General features: G+C 37.8%; 1 long non-coding RNA gene across 2 annotated transcripts; it reads left to right on the forward strand.

Annotated features, from left to right (window-relative positions):
* The first annotated feature begins 2,708 nt into the window (after positions 1–2,708).
* Positions 2,709–8,999, forward strand: LOC140502024 (uncharacterized). Of its 2 annotated transcripts, XR_011966482.1 has the most exons (4): positions 2,709–2,779; positions 5,003–5,180; positions 7,177–7,278; positions 8,432–8,999. It is a non-coding gene; the product is annotated as an uncharacterized lncRNA (long non-coding RNA). The 2 variants fall into 2 exon arrangements; XR_011966481.1 differs by lacking the exon at positions 2,709–2,779 and having other exon boundaries at positions 3,436–5,180.
* Positions 9,000–16,639: the final 7,640 nt, after the last annotated feature.

Genomic DNA, 16,639 nt, shown 5'->3' on the forward strand with positions numbered 1-16,639 from the left:
GAGAAAGAGAGAGAGGGAGAGGGAGAGAGGGAAGGACAAAGACAGAGACAGAGAGAAGGAGGGAGAGACAAAGACAGAGACAGAGAGAAGGAGGGAGGGAGGAGGAGAGAGGCAGAGAGAAGACAGGGGGTATAGGATGGGAGAAAGAGGGGGGAGGGAAGGAGAGAGACAGAGAGGAGGGAGAGAGAGACAGAAAGAAAGAGAGAGTGAGGGAGAAAAGAAGGGAGGGAGGGAGAGAGAGGAGGGAAGGAGAGAGAGAAGGAGGGAGGCACAATTTTACATCTTCTTTCCAAGGGTCTTTTCTTAGTCTATAGCTCCCTTAGGCATCACTGAAAGGGAATCTCATCTCTTCCGCCTTTCCCATGGTCTTTTGAGAAGAGTTCCATGTTAAGGATTGGCTTGTGGACTTTTAAAAAGAATGTGCAATTATTTCAGAGGATAGTGTTGGATTTGACTCAAGATTCAGGTTGAAATCTGCTTCTTGGTAACTGTAATATCCCCTCTTGTTGGGGTTTCATTTTCCTCTTCTGTAAAATGAGGGGATTGGGCCAGATGGCCTCTAGGGTCTGTTCCAACTCTGAACTCATGATCCTATTAGCTTAACTAGCACAGGGCTTAATTTCTACAATAGTGTCAAATGACATATTTCTTAGATACTTGGTGGATAGTAAATTTAAAGGGCACCTGGCTATTTCGAGCACTGTACAATGAAGAGGCATTTTTTAATCTTTAAGAAAAAAATGAGTGAGCTTTGGGAATGCTGGGTATATGCAACCTTTAAAAAAAAGCCAGCTATCTCTAAGGAGCTGTCAGATACCAGCCAAAGAACTTATATCCTCCCACAGGCTAGGAACACTGCAGGAATATCTGATGCTGTCCTATCTATGTAGCTATTTTTATAATTGTCCAGTTATTGATGAATAGAAAATATTTTTTTTCTTTCCCCTGACGCCTTCTCCTCTCTTTATTTTATTTTTGATGTGGAAGACACTTTGAAATCTAAAGAGGAACAGTTGGAAATGCTCCTTGATTTCATCCACAAGAACAATGTCTTCTTAACTTATGAGTAGGGAATGAAATTTTTATTTAATTATTTTAAAATTTTAAGTGCCAAAACCCTCAGTCTCTCCCCTTCCCATCAGTTCTACCTCTACCTGCCTCATCCCCAAATGCTAATTTTCCTAATGCATTCCCTTATAAGCAAGAAGGTTGCACTATGGTGTGTTTATAGATAGATAGACAGATAGATAGACAGACAGATAGATAGAAAGGTAGATATAGATATAGATATAGATATAGATATACCTGCCCTTCCCCCACCCTCCATATGCTATGTCTATATATGGTGGCACAATGGTAGAGCACCAGGCCTGGAGTCAGGGAGACCTGAGCTCAAATCTGACCTCAGACACTTACTAGCTGTGTGACCCTGGACAAGTCACTTAACCCTGTTTACCTCAGTTTCCTCATCTGTAAAATGAGTTGGAGGATGAAATTGCGAACCACTCTAGTATCTCTGCCAAGAAAACCCCAGATGGAGGCATGAAGAGTTGGACACAATTGAACAACAAAACAGTGTGCATATATAACATGTGTATGTATGTATATTCATATTTTATATATACAACACAATGTATATATGCATGCAGACATGTATTTATATTTGAATAGATATGTATGCGTATTTATGTATGCATGTATATAATTTGTCCCATTTTCTTCTCCCTCAATTCCAAATGTGTAAAATTAAATTAAGCCAAGAGGTCTGGTGCAATCCCATTTGCCCTCTTTCCTTTGCTATCTCCCAACCTAGTATTTTCAGGAAAGCATCTGAAGATGGCTTGGAGCATCATTGGACTGGAGATTTAGAACTAAAAGAGTCTTTAAAGACTTTCTAATCCAAGCTCTTTATTTCACAGAAAACTGAAGAGATTTGCTCCAAGTCACCTGGATGGTAGGTGACAGCGGACTTCAGTCCTTGCCTGGGCACACACCTTCCCTGCCCCCTTAAAAGCCCTGATGGGGATCTGCCACTCATGCCTGGGGCCTAGGTAATCAGTGCTTTCTCACGTGAAGTTGATGGCCCTTCCATGCCATTCACAGTCTTAATTTGGTCCCCTGGAGCTACCTTCTTCCTCTGTCATAGGAAACTGAGGAAGTGGCCCAGGAAACAAGCTCAGTCTTCCACTAGTCCTTGAACAAGCTCCAAAAACCTCCTGTCCTGTAAGCTGGCTCCTAAAATGAAAATCTCCAAGAGTTGACATCATAAGAAGAAATCAAAGGTAGATAGCTAGTCCAGTGCTGGGATGGGGGGAGGGGACTGACATTTTTTAGCTTAAACCAACAGAACAGAAACTCCATGTGAAGTATATAGATAGCTATTGAGCCCAGGATTTCAGCTAAAGCAAGAACAATTTAATTTTCACTTAAGGAAAGGTTTCTGATGGAGTGCATTGTTGAAGACAGTGTCTGAATCACTGAGAGGGAGCCAAATTCCTTCAGACACAGGGCCGTTCCTCATGTGCCTGCTTGAGCTGACTTAGGTGTGGTCCTATCTGAAGGCCAGGCTCTATGATGGCTCACCTGTGGATGATGACAATTTCAGGCCTTTCCAGATACTTTGGAGGAGTCAGTACTTGTTGTCTAAGAGAATTTAGGAATTTGGAATTAGAATTTGGAATTAGAATTTAGGAAGCTTCAGAATTTGGCTTCCTCTATCTCAAGACACACAGACATAGACACAGGCAATCAAAGTTTCCCCAGAATTTCTTTTTGCCCTGTGAGTACTTAATAAATAAGGCACGATAAAGCTTGATGAAGCCTTGATGAAGGGCAGTTAGGCGATGTCATACTGCACAGAGTGCTTGGCCTGGAATCAAGAAGACCTGAGTTCAAATTTTCCCTTAGACTCTTCTTAGCTGTATGACCACAGGCAAGTTATTTAATCTCTGTTTATCACAGTTTCCTTATTTGTAAAATGAGATAATAATAGTACCTACCTTTCAGGGTTGTTGTAAGGATAAAATGAGATAATATTTGTGAAATGTATAGCACAGTGCCTGGTACCGAGTAAGTATGAAATAAATGTGTATGTAGGGGTATGTATGTATCTATCTATCTATAATATATGCTACATTATAATATTATATGTACTATATATTACATATACTAGATATGTTATATATAAAATATATATAATATACATATATGCACACATATCTGTAATATAAATAGCAAATTTAAATACTTTATTAAACAAAATTAAATATTTTATTTATATAAATTATTATTATATTATATATCATATGTATAATAATATGATATATAATATAATATAAAATTATATTATTATACAAAATTCAATACTTTATTAAATACAAAAATATGTATTTGCATATAATACTAACAATATGTATGTAACATATAGCACCTACTATGTACACCCTGTGTGTATTATAGTAATGTGTATGCATACTACTACATATACACTGTGTGTGTATTATATATGTGTTATTCATATAGATATGTGTTATTCATAACCTGGAAATACACGCAGTTCTTCAATGAGTGACTTAAGTTTGTAATAGGAAAATATACTTCCAAAGCCCTTCTTCTTGAGAGCCTGTATTCATACCTTTTCTAGTATATATGGAAAAGAATTACATTCCAATTCAGATCTTAAAGAATCCAAATGGAAACCACAGCAATTAACTTTAAATAACATTCAAGCTATTTTAAAATTATAGGCATTAAATCAATTTTTTCTATCTTCGGAATGACAGTATATCACCGATAAAAAAAAAAAAGGCTAAATTTTGAGATCTTCCTCCCACTCCCATCAGCCATACTATTAGTTCCCTCATAGCTGAAGCATTTGCTATAGATAGAAGTGGCAATGCTTTCCGTACTGTATCTATACAGCATGTAGGAAAACTGGCATGTATTATTGAATTTTTTATCTTTGTATTGCTAGAAACTAGCACAATGCACATGAGAAGTACTAAATAAACACTTTTAGAGCCAAACTGAATTTTATAGGACATATTTTCTCCTCTCCCACTGGTATCTTGCTAATACATATGGCAGTTTTGGATCATATCGGGGTTCAGAACAAAGAGGTACTTTCCCTCTCTGTTAGGGACTCTTCCTGTAGCCTGACATCCCTTTCAAAAGAAGCCTCTCTCTCTGTCTCTCTCTCTCTCTCTCTCTGTCTCTCTCTCTCTCTCTCTCTCTCTCTCTCTCTCTCTCTCTCTCTCTCTCTCTCTCTCTCTTTCAGAAGCTTCTCTGCTGGAAAGGGACACCTAAAATTCCTCCCATTTGTGCTTTCCCAATGGTAATTATTCTTCCCAGTTCAAGGTCACCATGTTACTTGCAGTAAATTCTGAGATATGCCAATTTTCTGCAGATTTCTTTTAATTTTTACTCCAAGTACAGAAAATAAGATCATAGATTAACTACTGCAGTTGTTCACATTACATATTGACATGATTTGAGGGTGATATTGATGTGGAATCAGAGATGTTTTCTCCCCTCTTGGTTTTTCTGCTGAGTCACACAAATCCATCTGCCTATATGCTTATATTTACCCATATGGCTGTATATTCAGGGTGGAAGGTTTCTGTCATTTACCTTTAAGTTCAAGTGATGACAAAGATAATGGTTTAGCTTCCCTACTGCTTGCTAAGGAATATGAAACCCATAACTCATGGAAGACAGGCAGTAAGCAATGGACCTTCAGTTCTCTGTGCTAAATATCCAGGACCAAATGCAGATGCCAAGATAACATCCTACCAGGGACAGGCAGTCAGTTGGAAACAACCATTCATAAAAGAGTGTCTAAATATGGTTCACTAACCACATTTGCTCACCAGCTCAAAAAAATGGAGCCACCAGGGAGAACGAGAGAGAGAAAACGTTAAGCATTGCACCCATGAATATAGGCACACACATTCAATACATTCTCCTAAAATATTTTTCTGTGGTAGTTTTCCTCTATCCTCAGCTCTGCTTTGAACAACCATGGGCCAGCAGCAGGAGCTGCAGAAGAGAGAATTAACCTTTTCCTAGAGCTGCCTCCACTTTCCTGCATCTGCACTATTGCCAGCCTGCTTCATACCCTGAAATCTCATTTTGAACAGAAATTGTGGAAGTAGCAATGGTTTCATCACAGAAAGGGAAAGGTAAGGGCAGAAGTAGGTACAGGATGGTCAAAGGATATGAACAGGCAATTTTCAGAGGAAGAAATTAAAGATATCTATAATCATATGAAAAAATGCTCTAAATCACTATTGATTAGAGAGATGCAAATCAAAACAACTCTGAGGTACCACATCACACCTATAAGATTGGCAAACATGACAGAACAAGAAAATGATAAATGCTGGAGAGGATGTGGGAGAGTTGGAACACTAATTCATTGTTGGTGGAGCTGCGAGCGCACCCAACCATTCTGGAGAGCAATTTGGAACTATGCCCAAAGGGCTACAAAAATGTGCATACCCTTTGACCCAGCAATATCGCTACTAGGACTGTATCCCCAAGAGATCATAAAAATGGGAAAGGGTCCCACATGTACAAAAATATTTATAGCAGCACTCTATGTAGTTGCCAAAACTGGAAGTCAAGGGGATGTCCATCAATTGGGGAATGGCTGAATAAATTATGGTATATGAATATAATGGAGTACTATTGTGCCATAAGAAATGATGAACAAGAAGACTTCAGAGAGGCCTGGAAAGACTTATATGACCTGATGCTGAGTGAAAGGAGCAGAACCAGGAGAACTTTGTGCACAGCAATGACCACAGTGTGTGAGAGTTTTTTCTGGTAGACTTGGAATTTTGTAATAACGCAAGAACTTCTTATAAAAAAAAAAATCCCAATGGTGGTTCTCAAGGCAAAATGCCTTCCACACTCAGAGAAAGAAATATGGAAGTCATTCGCAAAATGTAGCAGATCATGTTTGTGTATGTGTATGTGTTTGTGTATCATGTTTTGATTTGTTATATGATTTCTTTCATTTATTTTAGTCTGACTACATAGTGTGACTATAGTGAAAATATACTCAATAGGAAAGTATATGTAGAACCTATACAGAATTGTATGCAGTTGTGGGGAGGGAGGGGGGTAGTGGGGGGTAGGTGTGGGGGGGATAAAATCTCAATTGTATGGCAGTGATTGTTAAACATTAAAAAATAATAAAAAAATAAAATAAAATAAAAAGAAGTAGGTACAGGAGTAGATACAGGCAAAGTTGTACTCTGAAGGATCCTAGATCCCAAAGAATTCTCACATCCATCACACACACACACACACACACACACACACACACACACACACACAGAACAATTACTCTACTACAAGATACCATCTCCTCCCAAAACTATGGCAATAAGCTTCCTATTATATTTTTTAATTGCTCTTTTTTATTTCTTTGAGGAATTTTTATTTAATTGTAGCCAATCTGCACTTTTCTTTGTTTTTGCTTGTAGATATTTTCACATAGCATCATTGTCATGTTCTAAATTTGTGTTTTGAGCTTTTCTGTCAGCATAGTAGCTTTTTATGGGCAGGTCCTTTCTTGTTGTTTGCTCATTTTTCCCAGCCTTTTTCTTTACTTGCAATAAGCCTCCTAATTGTTCTCCCTGCCTCAAGTCTCCTCTCTCTCCAATCCGTTCTCTGTACAGCTGTCACACTGATATTATTAAAGCACAAATCTGATCAATTTAGCTCCCTTTTATTTCCAAGATCAAATATAAATTCCTGTCATTGGCATTTAAAGCCCTTTTAAACCCTAACCTCCCTTCCTAGCCTCATTGTACATTACTCCCTTTCATATACACAGAGGTTCAGCAAAACTGGGTTTCTTCTTGTTCCTCATACAAGACTCTCAGTCTCTTTGTCTCCATCCATGTCTTTGCACTAGACATTTCCCATGCATGGAACTCCCTCCTTCCTTGACTCTCTTAGAACCACTATCTCCTTCATGGTTCAGACCAAATACTACATTCTACAAGAAGACTTTCCTGATTCTGCCAACTCTTAGTACCTTCCCCCAGAGATGACCTCATATCTACTTATGTGCATAAAAATGTACATATTGTCTCCCTGCTCCCTGCTAATCCCATTAATTCCACAAGGGCAGGAACTTTCACTTTTGTCTTTGTATCTATCCAGTGCCTAACTCGGAATCTGGTCTATAGTAGCTATTGATTGGATGATTAAGAAGAAGGATCTCAAGAAGGTTTACCTCCTTATCGAGAATCAGTGAGGCTAAAGGTTTGTCCAGGATCATGCAAGTACTAATAATAATAGGAGCTAGAATTTATATAGCACTTTAAGGTTCAACAAACACTTTACCTATAACTCATGGGATCCTCACAACAACCCAGTGAGGTTGGTTTTATCATTATTATTCCCATTTTATTGATGAGGAAACTGAGACACAGAGAGGTTAAGTGACTTGCCCAGGATCACAGAGTTGGGGAGTATCTGAGGTAGTATTCAAATTCAGGTCTTCCTTACTGTAAGTCTAGCATTCCATTCACTGTACCATCTTGTAGTTACTAAGTAATAGGGGAAAAGGAACTAAAGCCAAGTCTCCTATGACCAATGAAAACCTTCCCACCCTCTACCCCCCAAATGCTAGCACCTTCCACCTCAATACATATCTTCCAACTTCCATAAAGTTGGGAACAGTGGAAAGACCAATGTACAGTCTCTTCCTCTCTCCTCTGCAAAGGAAGCTATTCTGAAGATTAATCACTGAAGCTTATGACATTCCAGAATAATAATGGCAAGTATTTACATAGTGCTTAGTATGTGCCAGGCACTAGGCTAGGTGCCCTTCAAACATTATCTAATCTTATCATCACAACAGCCCTGTGAAGTAGGTGCTATTATTATCCTTAGTTTATAGATGAGGAAACTGAGGCAAAGACAGGTTAAGTGATTTGCCCAGGGTCACACAGATAGTAAGTTTCTAAGACCAGAGTTGAACTCCAGGCCTGGCACTTGATCCATTATAACATCTAGCTGTCCACAAATACTAAGCTGCCCTAGAAATACTAAGACCCTAGAGTACGACCACAGTCTATCTCTGATACACCTCAGAAAGAGTGTAGGATATACAGTGGTGTGCTGGTAGATGTTTAATAACCAGCTGTCTGAAAAAAAATTCATGAAACAATTTTAAGTTTAACCTGAATTATTAATATTTTCTCCATTATTAAGTCTAACAGTAAATCAAGCCTTAATTTGTGCCATTCCCAAGCTGCAAAATCTCAACCTGAAAATTTAACAATTGTCTCAGGAGCTGATTTGAATGGACCTCAGTACATTCCTGAATGTATCTTATTGTGTATATCATGAAGAATACAGTTTGGTTGGGTGCTGCCTCACTCCAATGTTCTTTTCATTTCTTCCTCCTCAGAGCAAGAAGGAAATCTATACCCTGCACCTGCTGGAGATGAATGGGAAGGTCAGGTTAATGGCCCTCAGCCGTACTTCATCTCTTCAACTTTTACCAGCTGCACATCAATCTGAATGAAATGTCCCAACCATGACTGTTTTTATTTCGATCAATACCAATATGGTCACTCAGCACTTGAGTTGGGATCAACATAGTAAAAAGCCATGACTACATGGCTGAAGGAAAACAGATCATTCTACTTCCAGTCTTTTTTAATGCATAAAAAAATCCCCTTTTCCAGGTGGTTAAAAAAAAAAAAACTTGGCCCCTTGCCTAGCAACTCACCTAGACGTTCTGGTATGAGGCAATAAAATTCCACTTGTCATGCGCTCCTGCTTAATTACTGTGATCAACTTTCAGAATTTCTGTAAACTCAACACACTGCATAATGAGGTTAATAAAACTGGTGGCCTCCTTTGCCATGTTTCTATAAAAATGTCAAACACATTATGAGCTCAGATTTAATCATCTTTTCCCATATCTTGCAAATGGTGCCTAATGAACCTATCTGCTTTCCCGTGCAGGTTTTTCTTAGTCAGCTTTGGATTTGTAATTCTTCAGAATGTGATTAAAGTCCATATATTTGTCATTTCTGACATTTCTGTATTGAATAATTTCTTCATTGGACATTTGGCTCTTACTTGCCCATCCAGGCGCCCAATAGAGTTTACATGTGGTTAAGCCTGAGGCAGAGTCTAAGGCTTGGTGTTACCCTGGAGCCTTAGACAAGTCACTGGGCCAGGTATTAGTGCTTTGGTTTTCTGTCTATGGAAATTTCCTTCCGACTATTTTTATAAACTTGTGAAGGAGACCTCATTATTATTTTTTTGGACCAGAACTGTGGTTTCATAGTTGAAGAGAATCCTATGTGAGGAAACTATCTCTCTCCCAATGCAATAGGCACATGTTCTGCTTTATATAGTCTTGGAGAGATGCTTGGGGCACTAAAGGCTAATGACTTGCCCAAAGTCACCAGGCTAAAAGAAAGCGAAAGGTGGGACTTCCTGCCTCAGAGAGCAGTACTCTATTTACTAAGGCGGGTGGTGTCTTGCATTACTATTAATGCTGTTCTGTTCATCTTTTTCAAGGGAATTCAGATAGGAACAGTCCTGGCAAGTTATTATCCTGCTATTATTATTCTGTATTTAATTTTCTGCTGACTATTAAGCACAAGGATGAAATCATTGCCTTTTTTAGTTGAAAAAAGTTTAAATAGTTGAAAAAGTTTTAGGACTTAACTTCATCTCCTGTAGTTTCACTGGAAAGCATCCTTGGTACAACTTACCTAGGATGATAGATTTAGAGTTGGAAGGGACCTTAGAGGTCATGGAGTACAATCCATTCATTTTTAAAATGGAGAAACTGAGGCAGAGAGGCATTAAGTGATTTGTTTAGGGTCACCTAGCTAATAAGGGTCTGAGGCAGGTTTTAAACTCAGGTCTTTCTGACCCAAAGGGCAGTGCTCATTCCATTGCAGTATACTGCCTCAGATTTAATAACAGATGGAATGATGGGGAGAATGAGCGTCTCATCCCCTTCTCACATGGTTTTTTATTTCTTCTAGGTCTCTAAATTTTTTTTAAAGTTTTCCATTCTACTGATCTGGGATATTATGATTACTTGATATGGCAGCATCTATTAAAAATGTTCTCAAGTAGATTTTATGGATCAATGTTATTATGTCCATGCAATTGTGGGCAACATCTGGCTTGTGATGAAGCTATGGTTCCAATACACTTTGTTAATTGAGTTATCAAGAATATTTTGAGTCTTTATTATAGTATGAGGACTTGTCTTCTATCAGTTCTTGAAAGATATCAGATTTCTGGTGCACAATTCTAGTGACCTGGTCATTTTTTTGGTAGATATTTTCTACTTGATATAGAGTTTCTAACATTTTTTGAATAATCTGCATTGATCACTTTACTTAGGGCTACTTAACAATAATTTTTCTGGTTCATGACCAAACAAGAAATAGAAGTGATTATGAGAAGCAAAACAGATAATTTTGCATGAAATTAAAATTTTTTTGCATAAATAAAATTAATGTAGCCAAAATTAGAAGGACAGCAGGAAGCTGGGGGGAAATTTTAACAGCAAGTTTCTCTGATAAAGGCCTAATTTCTCAAATATATAGGGAACTGAGCAAGATTTATAAAAATAAGAGCCATTCCCCAATTGACAAATGGTCAAAGGGTATGAAAAAGCAGTTTTCAAAAGAAGAAATCAAAACTATCAATGGTCACATTAAAAAAAATGCTCTAAATCACTACTGAATAGAAAAATGCAAATTAAAACAACTTGGAGATACCACCTCACCCATCAGGTTGGCTAACAGAACAGAAAAGAAAAATGACAAATGCTGAAGGGGGTATGGAAAAAATGGGATGCTAATGCATTGTTGGTGGAATTCCGGACTAGTCTGAGAGAGATAATTCTGGAGGACAATTTGGAACTATGTCCAAAGAGTTATAAAACTGCACATACCCTTTGACCCAGCAATACCACTACTAGTTTTGTATTCCAAAGAAATTCAAGAAAAAGAAAAAAGGAAAAGGACCTCTTTATACAAAAATATTTATAGCCGCTCTTTCTATGGTGGCAAAAAATTGGAAATTGAGGGGATGCCCATCAAGGTGTGAACAAGTTGTGATATATGATTACAAACGAATACTACTGTGCTATAGGAAATGACAAGGAAGATGGTTTTGGAAAAACCCGGGAAAACTCATGTGAGCTCATGCAAAATGAAGTGACAGGAAAATAATATTGTAATGATGATCAACTATGAAAGACAGGTATTCTTATCAAGATGATAATTCAAGACAATTCCAAAGGACTCATGGTGAAAAAAATGCTGATCCATCTCCAGAGAGAGAATTGATGAACTTTGAATGCAAGTTGAAGCATATTTTTTGAAACTTTATTTTATTGTTTTATTTTGTTTCTTTTCTTTTGCAACATGATTAATATAGACATATATTTTGCATGACTTCACATGTTTAATTGGTATCAAATTACTTGCCTTCTCAAGGAGGGGAAGAGATAGGAGAGAGGGAAAGAATTTGAAAACTAATTTTTTTAAAAAAATGATTGTTGGAAATTTTTTACATGTAATTGTGAAACATTTAAAGTAACAAAAATATTTAAGAATAAAAATTTCATGAAACAGAGTGATGAACAGAATTCCACAACTCAATACTTCTTTCTCAACAAATTGTTGGTCAAGTTCATGAGGACGTTGCCCACGGAGGACCTTTTGATTCCACTCTTGGAACTTAGCCATTACGTAAATTTCATTCAGAGGTAAACTACTTTTGCTTATGTTGGACAGATCCAATTGTATGTACCTGATATTATCCTTTATGATTGTTTATTGGAATGATGTATGCTTATTCAGGTTTTTTTTATTTATTTACAATTGTTCTGAGAATGTTTATTGATCTCCTTCCCTCTTTTTGATGGAGAGGTGTTCATCTTTCTATAGCTGTGATGGGTCTTATGTTTCATTAATACTGTACAGTTGCCATCTCTATTATTATTATTAGTTCAAGAACAGACATTTTTCTGTAATTTTAAGTTACATGTAGTCTGTTTACAAGAATATAGAAGAAACAGCAGTAGTTTAATTATCTTAAATAAGCCGAATAAATAAGATCAACGTGGTGAGCTGAGAACAAAATCTCATGTTTTGTTTATTATGCCAGTCAGTCACAGAAGCACACAAAGAGGATACTTAGTCTTTTTCAGGATGTACAGACACAATGTCCCCAAACAGCATTAAATTCCACTTATTGCTTGACTTGTTAAAGAAAAACATGCAGAGAAATGAAAAACAAGAGAAACAATTCTGAAGGTCAACAAAGAAAACTGCAAGAGAGGGAAGGAATCTTAAAGAAGAGTGGGAAGGCCATGCTGTCTCTAGGGAGAATCCTTATTGATTATTAAGAGTGGCCTGGCTGCCAGGAAGAGAGATGGCAGTCCCATTGTATTCTGCCTCATCAGACTTCCCCTAGAGTATTATTCAGTTCTGAGTACCACAGTTTAAGAAGGAATTCTCCTATTCAACATATTCCAAATCCTAGGTAACAAGTGGCATAATGCTGGGTTTGGAGTTAGAAAGAATAAAATTCAAATTCCAACATGGGCACTACTTAGCTGTAAGTCTCTGGACAAGTCATTCAGCCTCCGGTTACATCTGTAAAATGAGGAAGTCAGACTTAATGGCTTTCTAGCCCAAATCTATAATTGTAGTATTGTCTTTCTCACATCTTTCTATCTTTTCTGCAACAATAGATGAGACACTATATCAAGTGTTTTGCTAAAATCTTGGTAATCTATATCTATAACATTCCCCTCATCATACTCTTCCCTCCCCCAAAGGAGATCAGTTCAATCTGATTTGACCTGTTTTTAATGCAGCCAAGCCCTTTAGTTGTCCATTCTTAAATAAACAATTCTAGAATATTGATAGGAAATAAAGTCAAGCTCAATGGCCTCTAGTTTGAAGATTCTGTTATTGTTTTCTCCCTCCTCTCCTTTTTTTTTTTAAAAAAAAATGATGACATTTGTGTTTTTCCAGTCCTAAAGCAACTCTCCCATTCTCTATGATGTTCAATTATCAACGACACTGATTTTGCACCTACATCCATCAATTCTCTCCATAGCTAAGGTTGTACTTCATCTGTACCTAACGACATGAATTCTTCAGGAGGCAGCCAGTGTTCTTATCCTACCTTCCTACTTATCTTTGATGTCAGTTGTTTATTAACCATTTTTGTTCTGTCTTTTCCAGTTCAAAGGTCATTTTGATTGCTGGACAAAACAGAGTCAAAAGAAGAACTGAGCAGCACTGTCTTCTCTCTGTTGTGATAATGATGGGGTACAGACTGTGGGAACCTCCTTGAACTCTTCTTGAATCTTCCCTCTTAATCTGGCATTCTCCTGAGGCCCATAAGTTTTTCATTGTGGTTATGCCCAAATCTCTGTTATACTTCCCACCCTTGATCCTATCAAAATCCCATTCTCCAGGCTACTGGCCACTTCCTTCAAGATCCTCCCTAAATTCTATCTTTATTCACCCCAGGGTACTGGTCATTCCCATCAAGACCTCCAGACACCCCAGGCTACTGACCACTCCCATTAAGACCATCTCTGGAACCCCTAGACTACTAGACCACTCCCAGATCCCTCCCCTAGTCCTTCTGTATATAAGATCCATCTCACCTCCATGAAGGCACTCAGATTTAATCCAGCTCTGACTATCTAGCTGAGATTCTATCTGTCCTGTTTGTTAATATAAACATCTGAAATGCTTAGGCGACCCAATATGGTGAATCTTTAATAAATTTTGTTTTACTTTGGCTGAAAGAAGGTTTGGGTGGAATTCATTCAAGCAGGACCTGATGTATAAGTATTTTGGCGGCCCCAGCACACCAAACCTGACCATTTTGATTCCCTGACCAGGAAGAATTGCTAATCTCAAGTTCTTCTGACAAGTCTCCTCCTCTCCCTATCCTCTTCTTGCTCTTCAAACACTTTGGAAGTGCTTTTCAGGTCTGACTCCTCAGGTCCCAGTAGGTCAGACAGCTATGAGGCTGTCTTGTATTCAGCCTGACACTAAAAATTTTCAGTCCAGTCACTGTGTTCAAAGCCATGGACCTGGGCACACCTTCCAAAACATAGAGGACAAGTACAGACACCCTATTGGGAAGTTTATGCCCAACTCTCTCAATTCTCTCAGCGCTAGGGAATTGGGAAAATTTCAAGTTCTTTATTCTTTTGTTTCCCAAGGCTTACTCCCAGATCCTCCTTTACAGAGGGAAGAATTTTCAGCTCCATGCCTGTAATGGGTCAATCCTCTTCAACACCCCAAAATTCACCTGTCTTTAATACATTTTGTTTTACTTTATCAGAAAGAAGGTTTGAGTCTAATGCATTCAGCAGAACCAGGTGTGTCAGTATTTTGGGGTCTCCACGTGCCCCAAACTTCAACCCTATCATCATCCTATCTTTCACCAAGAAGTAGTTCTATCCCTTCTTTGATCTTCCTCTTTTTCACATATAATACACACACACACACCCCTCCCCCCCAACTCTTTCCTTATCCTTAGGTCCCCTGGTCAGCTTCAACTCATTCTCAGTTTTAGCATTTCTGACATTCTTCTTAGAAAACCATGCTATGCTTTTGTATTCATCCTGTTGCCTGCTGTGTCTTTCATTCTTTTTGTAGATTTTTTTAAAAATCTAACTTATCTGGTAAGTTACCTTTGTATCCACAGGAATTTCTTCAGACCACTCTCATATTTTTTTCCTCCTAGAAATTATTTTCTTTTATGTCCCAAGAAATTTCATTCTTGGAAGTTTCTCTTATCTTCTCCTAGGCTGTCTTTCCTCAGAGAATTGTGAGCTATGGATTTCTACTGACCCTTCATCTGAATTTCCTAAAAGCTGTAATCCCATAATCTTGGGTACATGTCAGATCACATCTGGATTCCTTTCCCCTGTCACAAAACTCCAAAAGATCATGTTACTTCCACCTCACAACTTCCCATCTTTTCTATTCCAATAACCAGTTCCCCTATGTTAATGAGCATCAGACCCAGAATAATGTTGTTCATTGTTGGTTCATTCACCTTTGCAAGGTGTTCCCTAAATTGTATAATTTTGAAAGTACACATCTTTTTCTTTGACTGAAGAACTTTTAGAGTACTATTTCATTCAGTGGCAGACAGAAGGACGGGGTGATTTGGAAAATAAATTATATGTATTATATTATATTATGCCATATTACTATTTATTTATATTTCATATAATATATATTTTTATGTATTTATTATATATTTATAATTTATGTGTTATTTATTTTGTTACATATAGAATAATTATATGTTTTATATATGTAAATATATATATAAAATTTGGAAAAGAAATTGATCAGGGTTGAAAAAGTTCATATTGGTGGAAGCTCTTCTCCATCTGTGATCACAATCCAAGCTTCCTGTCTTCTCCAAATTGGAGGACTACTGGTGACCCCACTGGACAGAGCTATGGGCTGTGTAGTCTGACTCCATTTTTTAAAATTCTGAAAAATGAAGCATGGATAAGCATATTAAGCCTGCTTCCTCAGCACTCAGGTCTTTGGCTATCAGGGTAAGCAACAGAATTTGGCTAAGATTTTAATTCTTGACTAGAGTTTCATCAATTAATGATTCTGGAACTAATGTTCCTCTCTTGGAGTCATTTCCCCTCTTGACTATGTGGGATGATATTCATAAATTCTTTGTGACCTCAGAGAATGCTGTCTAGAGCACCCCTGTGTCATCGTACAAATCTGATTTATTCCATCGCATTTTGTCTTATTTTTCTTCATCTCTTTAGTTTTCATATTTCATATGAAATATGGCATATTTCATGCCATCATTTCTGAACACATCCTTTCCCCTATCCAATGAATTATTCCCTGCAATAAAAATTTTAAAAGAAAGGAAAAAATAGGTCACCAAAATCAACCAACAAAGCAACTGCATTGGACAACGTATGCAAAATTCATATCCATAAGCCCATCTATCTCTGTAAAAAGAGAATCAATTAATCGACTGCTGAATCAATAAGCATTTATTAAGTGCCCACTGTATGCCAGATACCATGTGAGGTGCTAGAGATGCAAATACAAAGAACGAAACCATCCCTATACTGAACAACAACAACAGCTGATACTTATATAATACCTACTTCATGCCGGGCGCTACGCTAAGCTCTCTATGATTATTACCTCATCTTATCCTCAAAACAAGCCTGGGAGATAAGTGCTATTCCTTTCATTTTACAAATAAGGAAGCTAAGGCAGACAGTGGTTAAGTGACTTACCCAGGATCAGAGAGCTAGGAAGTGTCTAAAGCTAGATTTAAACTCAGGTCTTCCTGACTCCGGACCCGGCACTCTATCTACTGCACCACCTATCTGGTCAGGGTTCCATTAAAATAAAAAAGGATCTAAAAATCATAATGCTTTCAAATGGGAGAGGGCAAAGCTGGGAATCATTATTTCCACTAACAAGGGTTTCTTTTTGGCCAATCAGTCACCACAGATTTAACAGGACAAAGATAGGCCAAGACTACTTCAGATACACTTGTCTCAATGGGAGGGAGGAGGCAGAGGAGTCTGAAC

Source organism: Notamacropus eugenii, chromosome 4 (assembly GCF_028372415.1).
Source record: "Notamacropus eugenii isolate mMacEug1 chromosome 4, mMacEug1.pri_v2, whole genome shotgun sequence".
NCBI lineage: Eukaryota > Metazoa > Chordata > Mammalia > Diprotodontia > Macropodidae > Notamacropus > Notamacropus eugenii.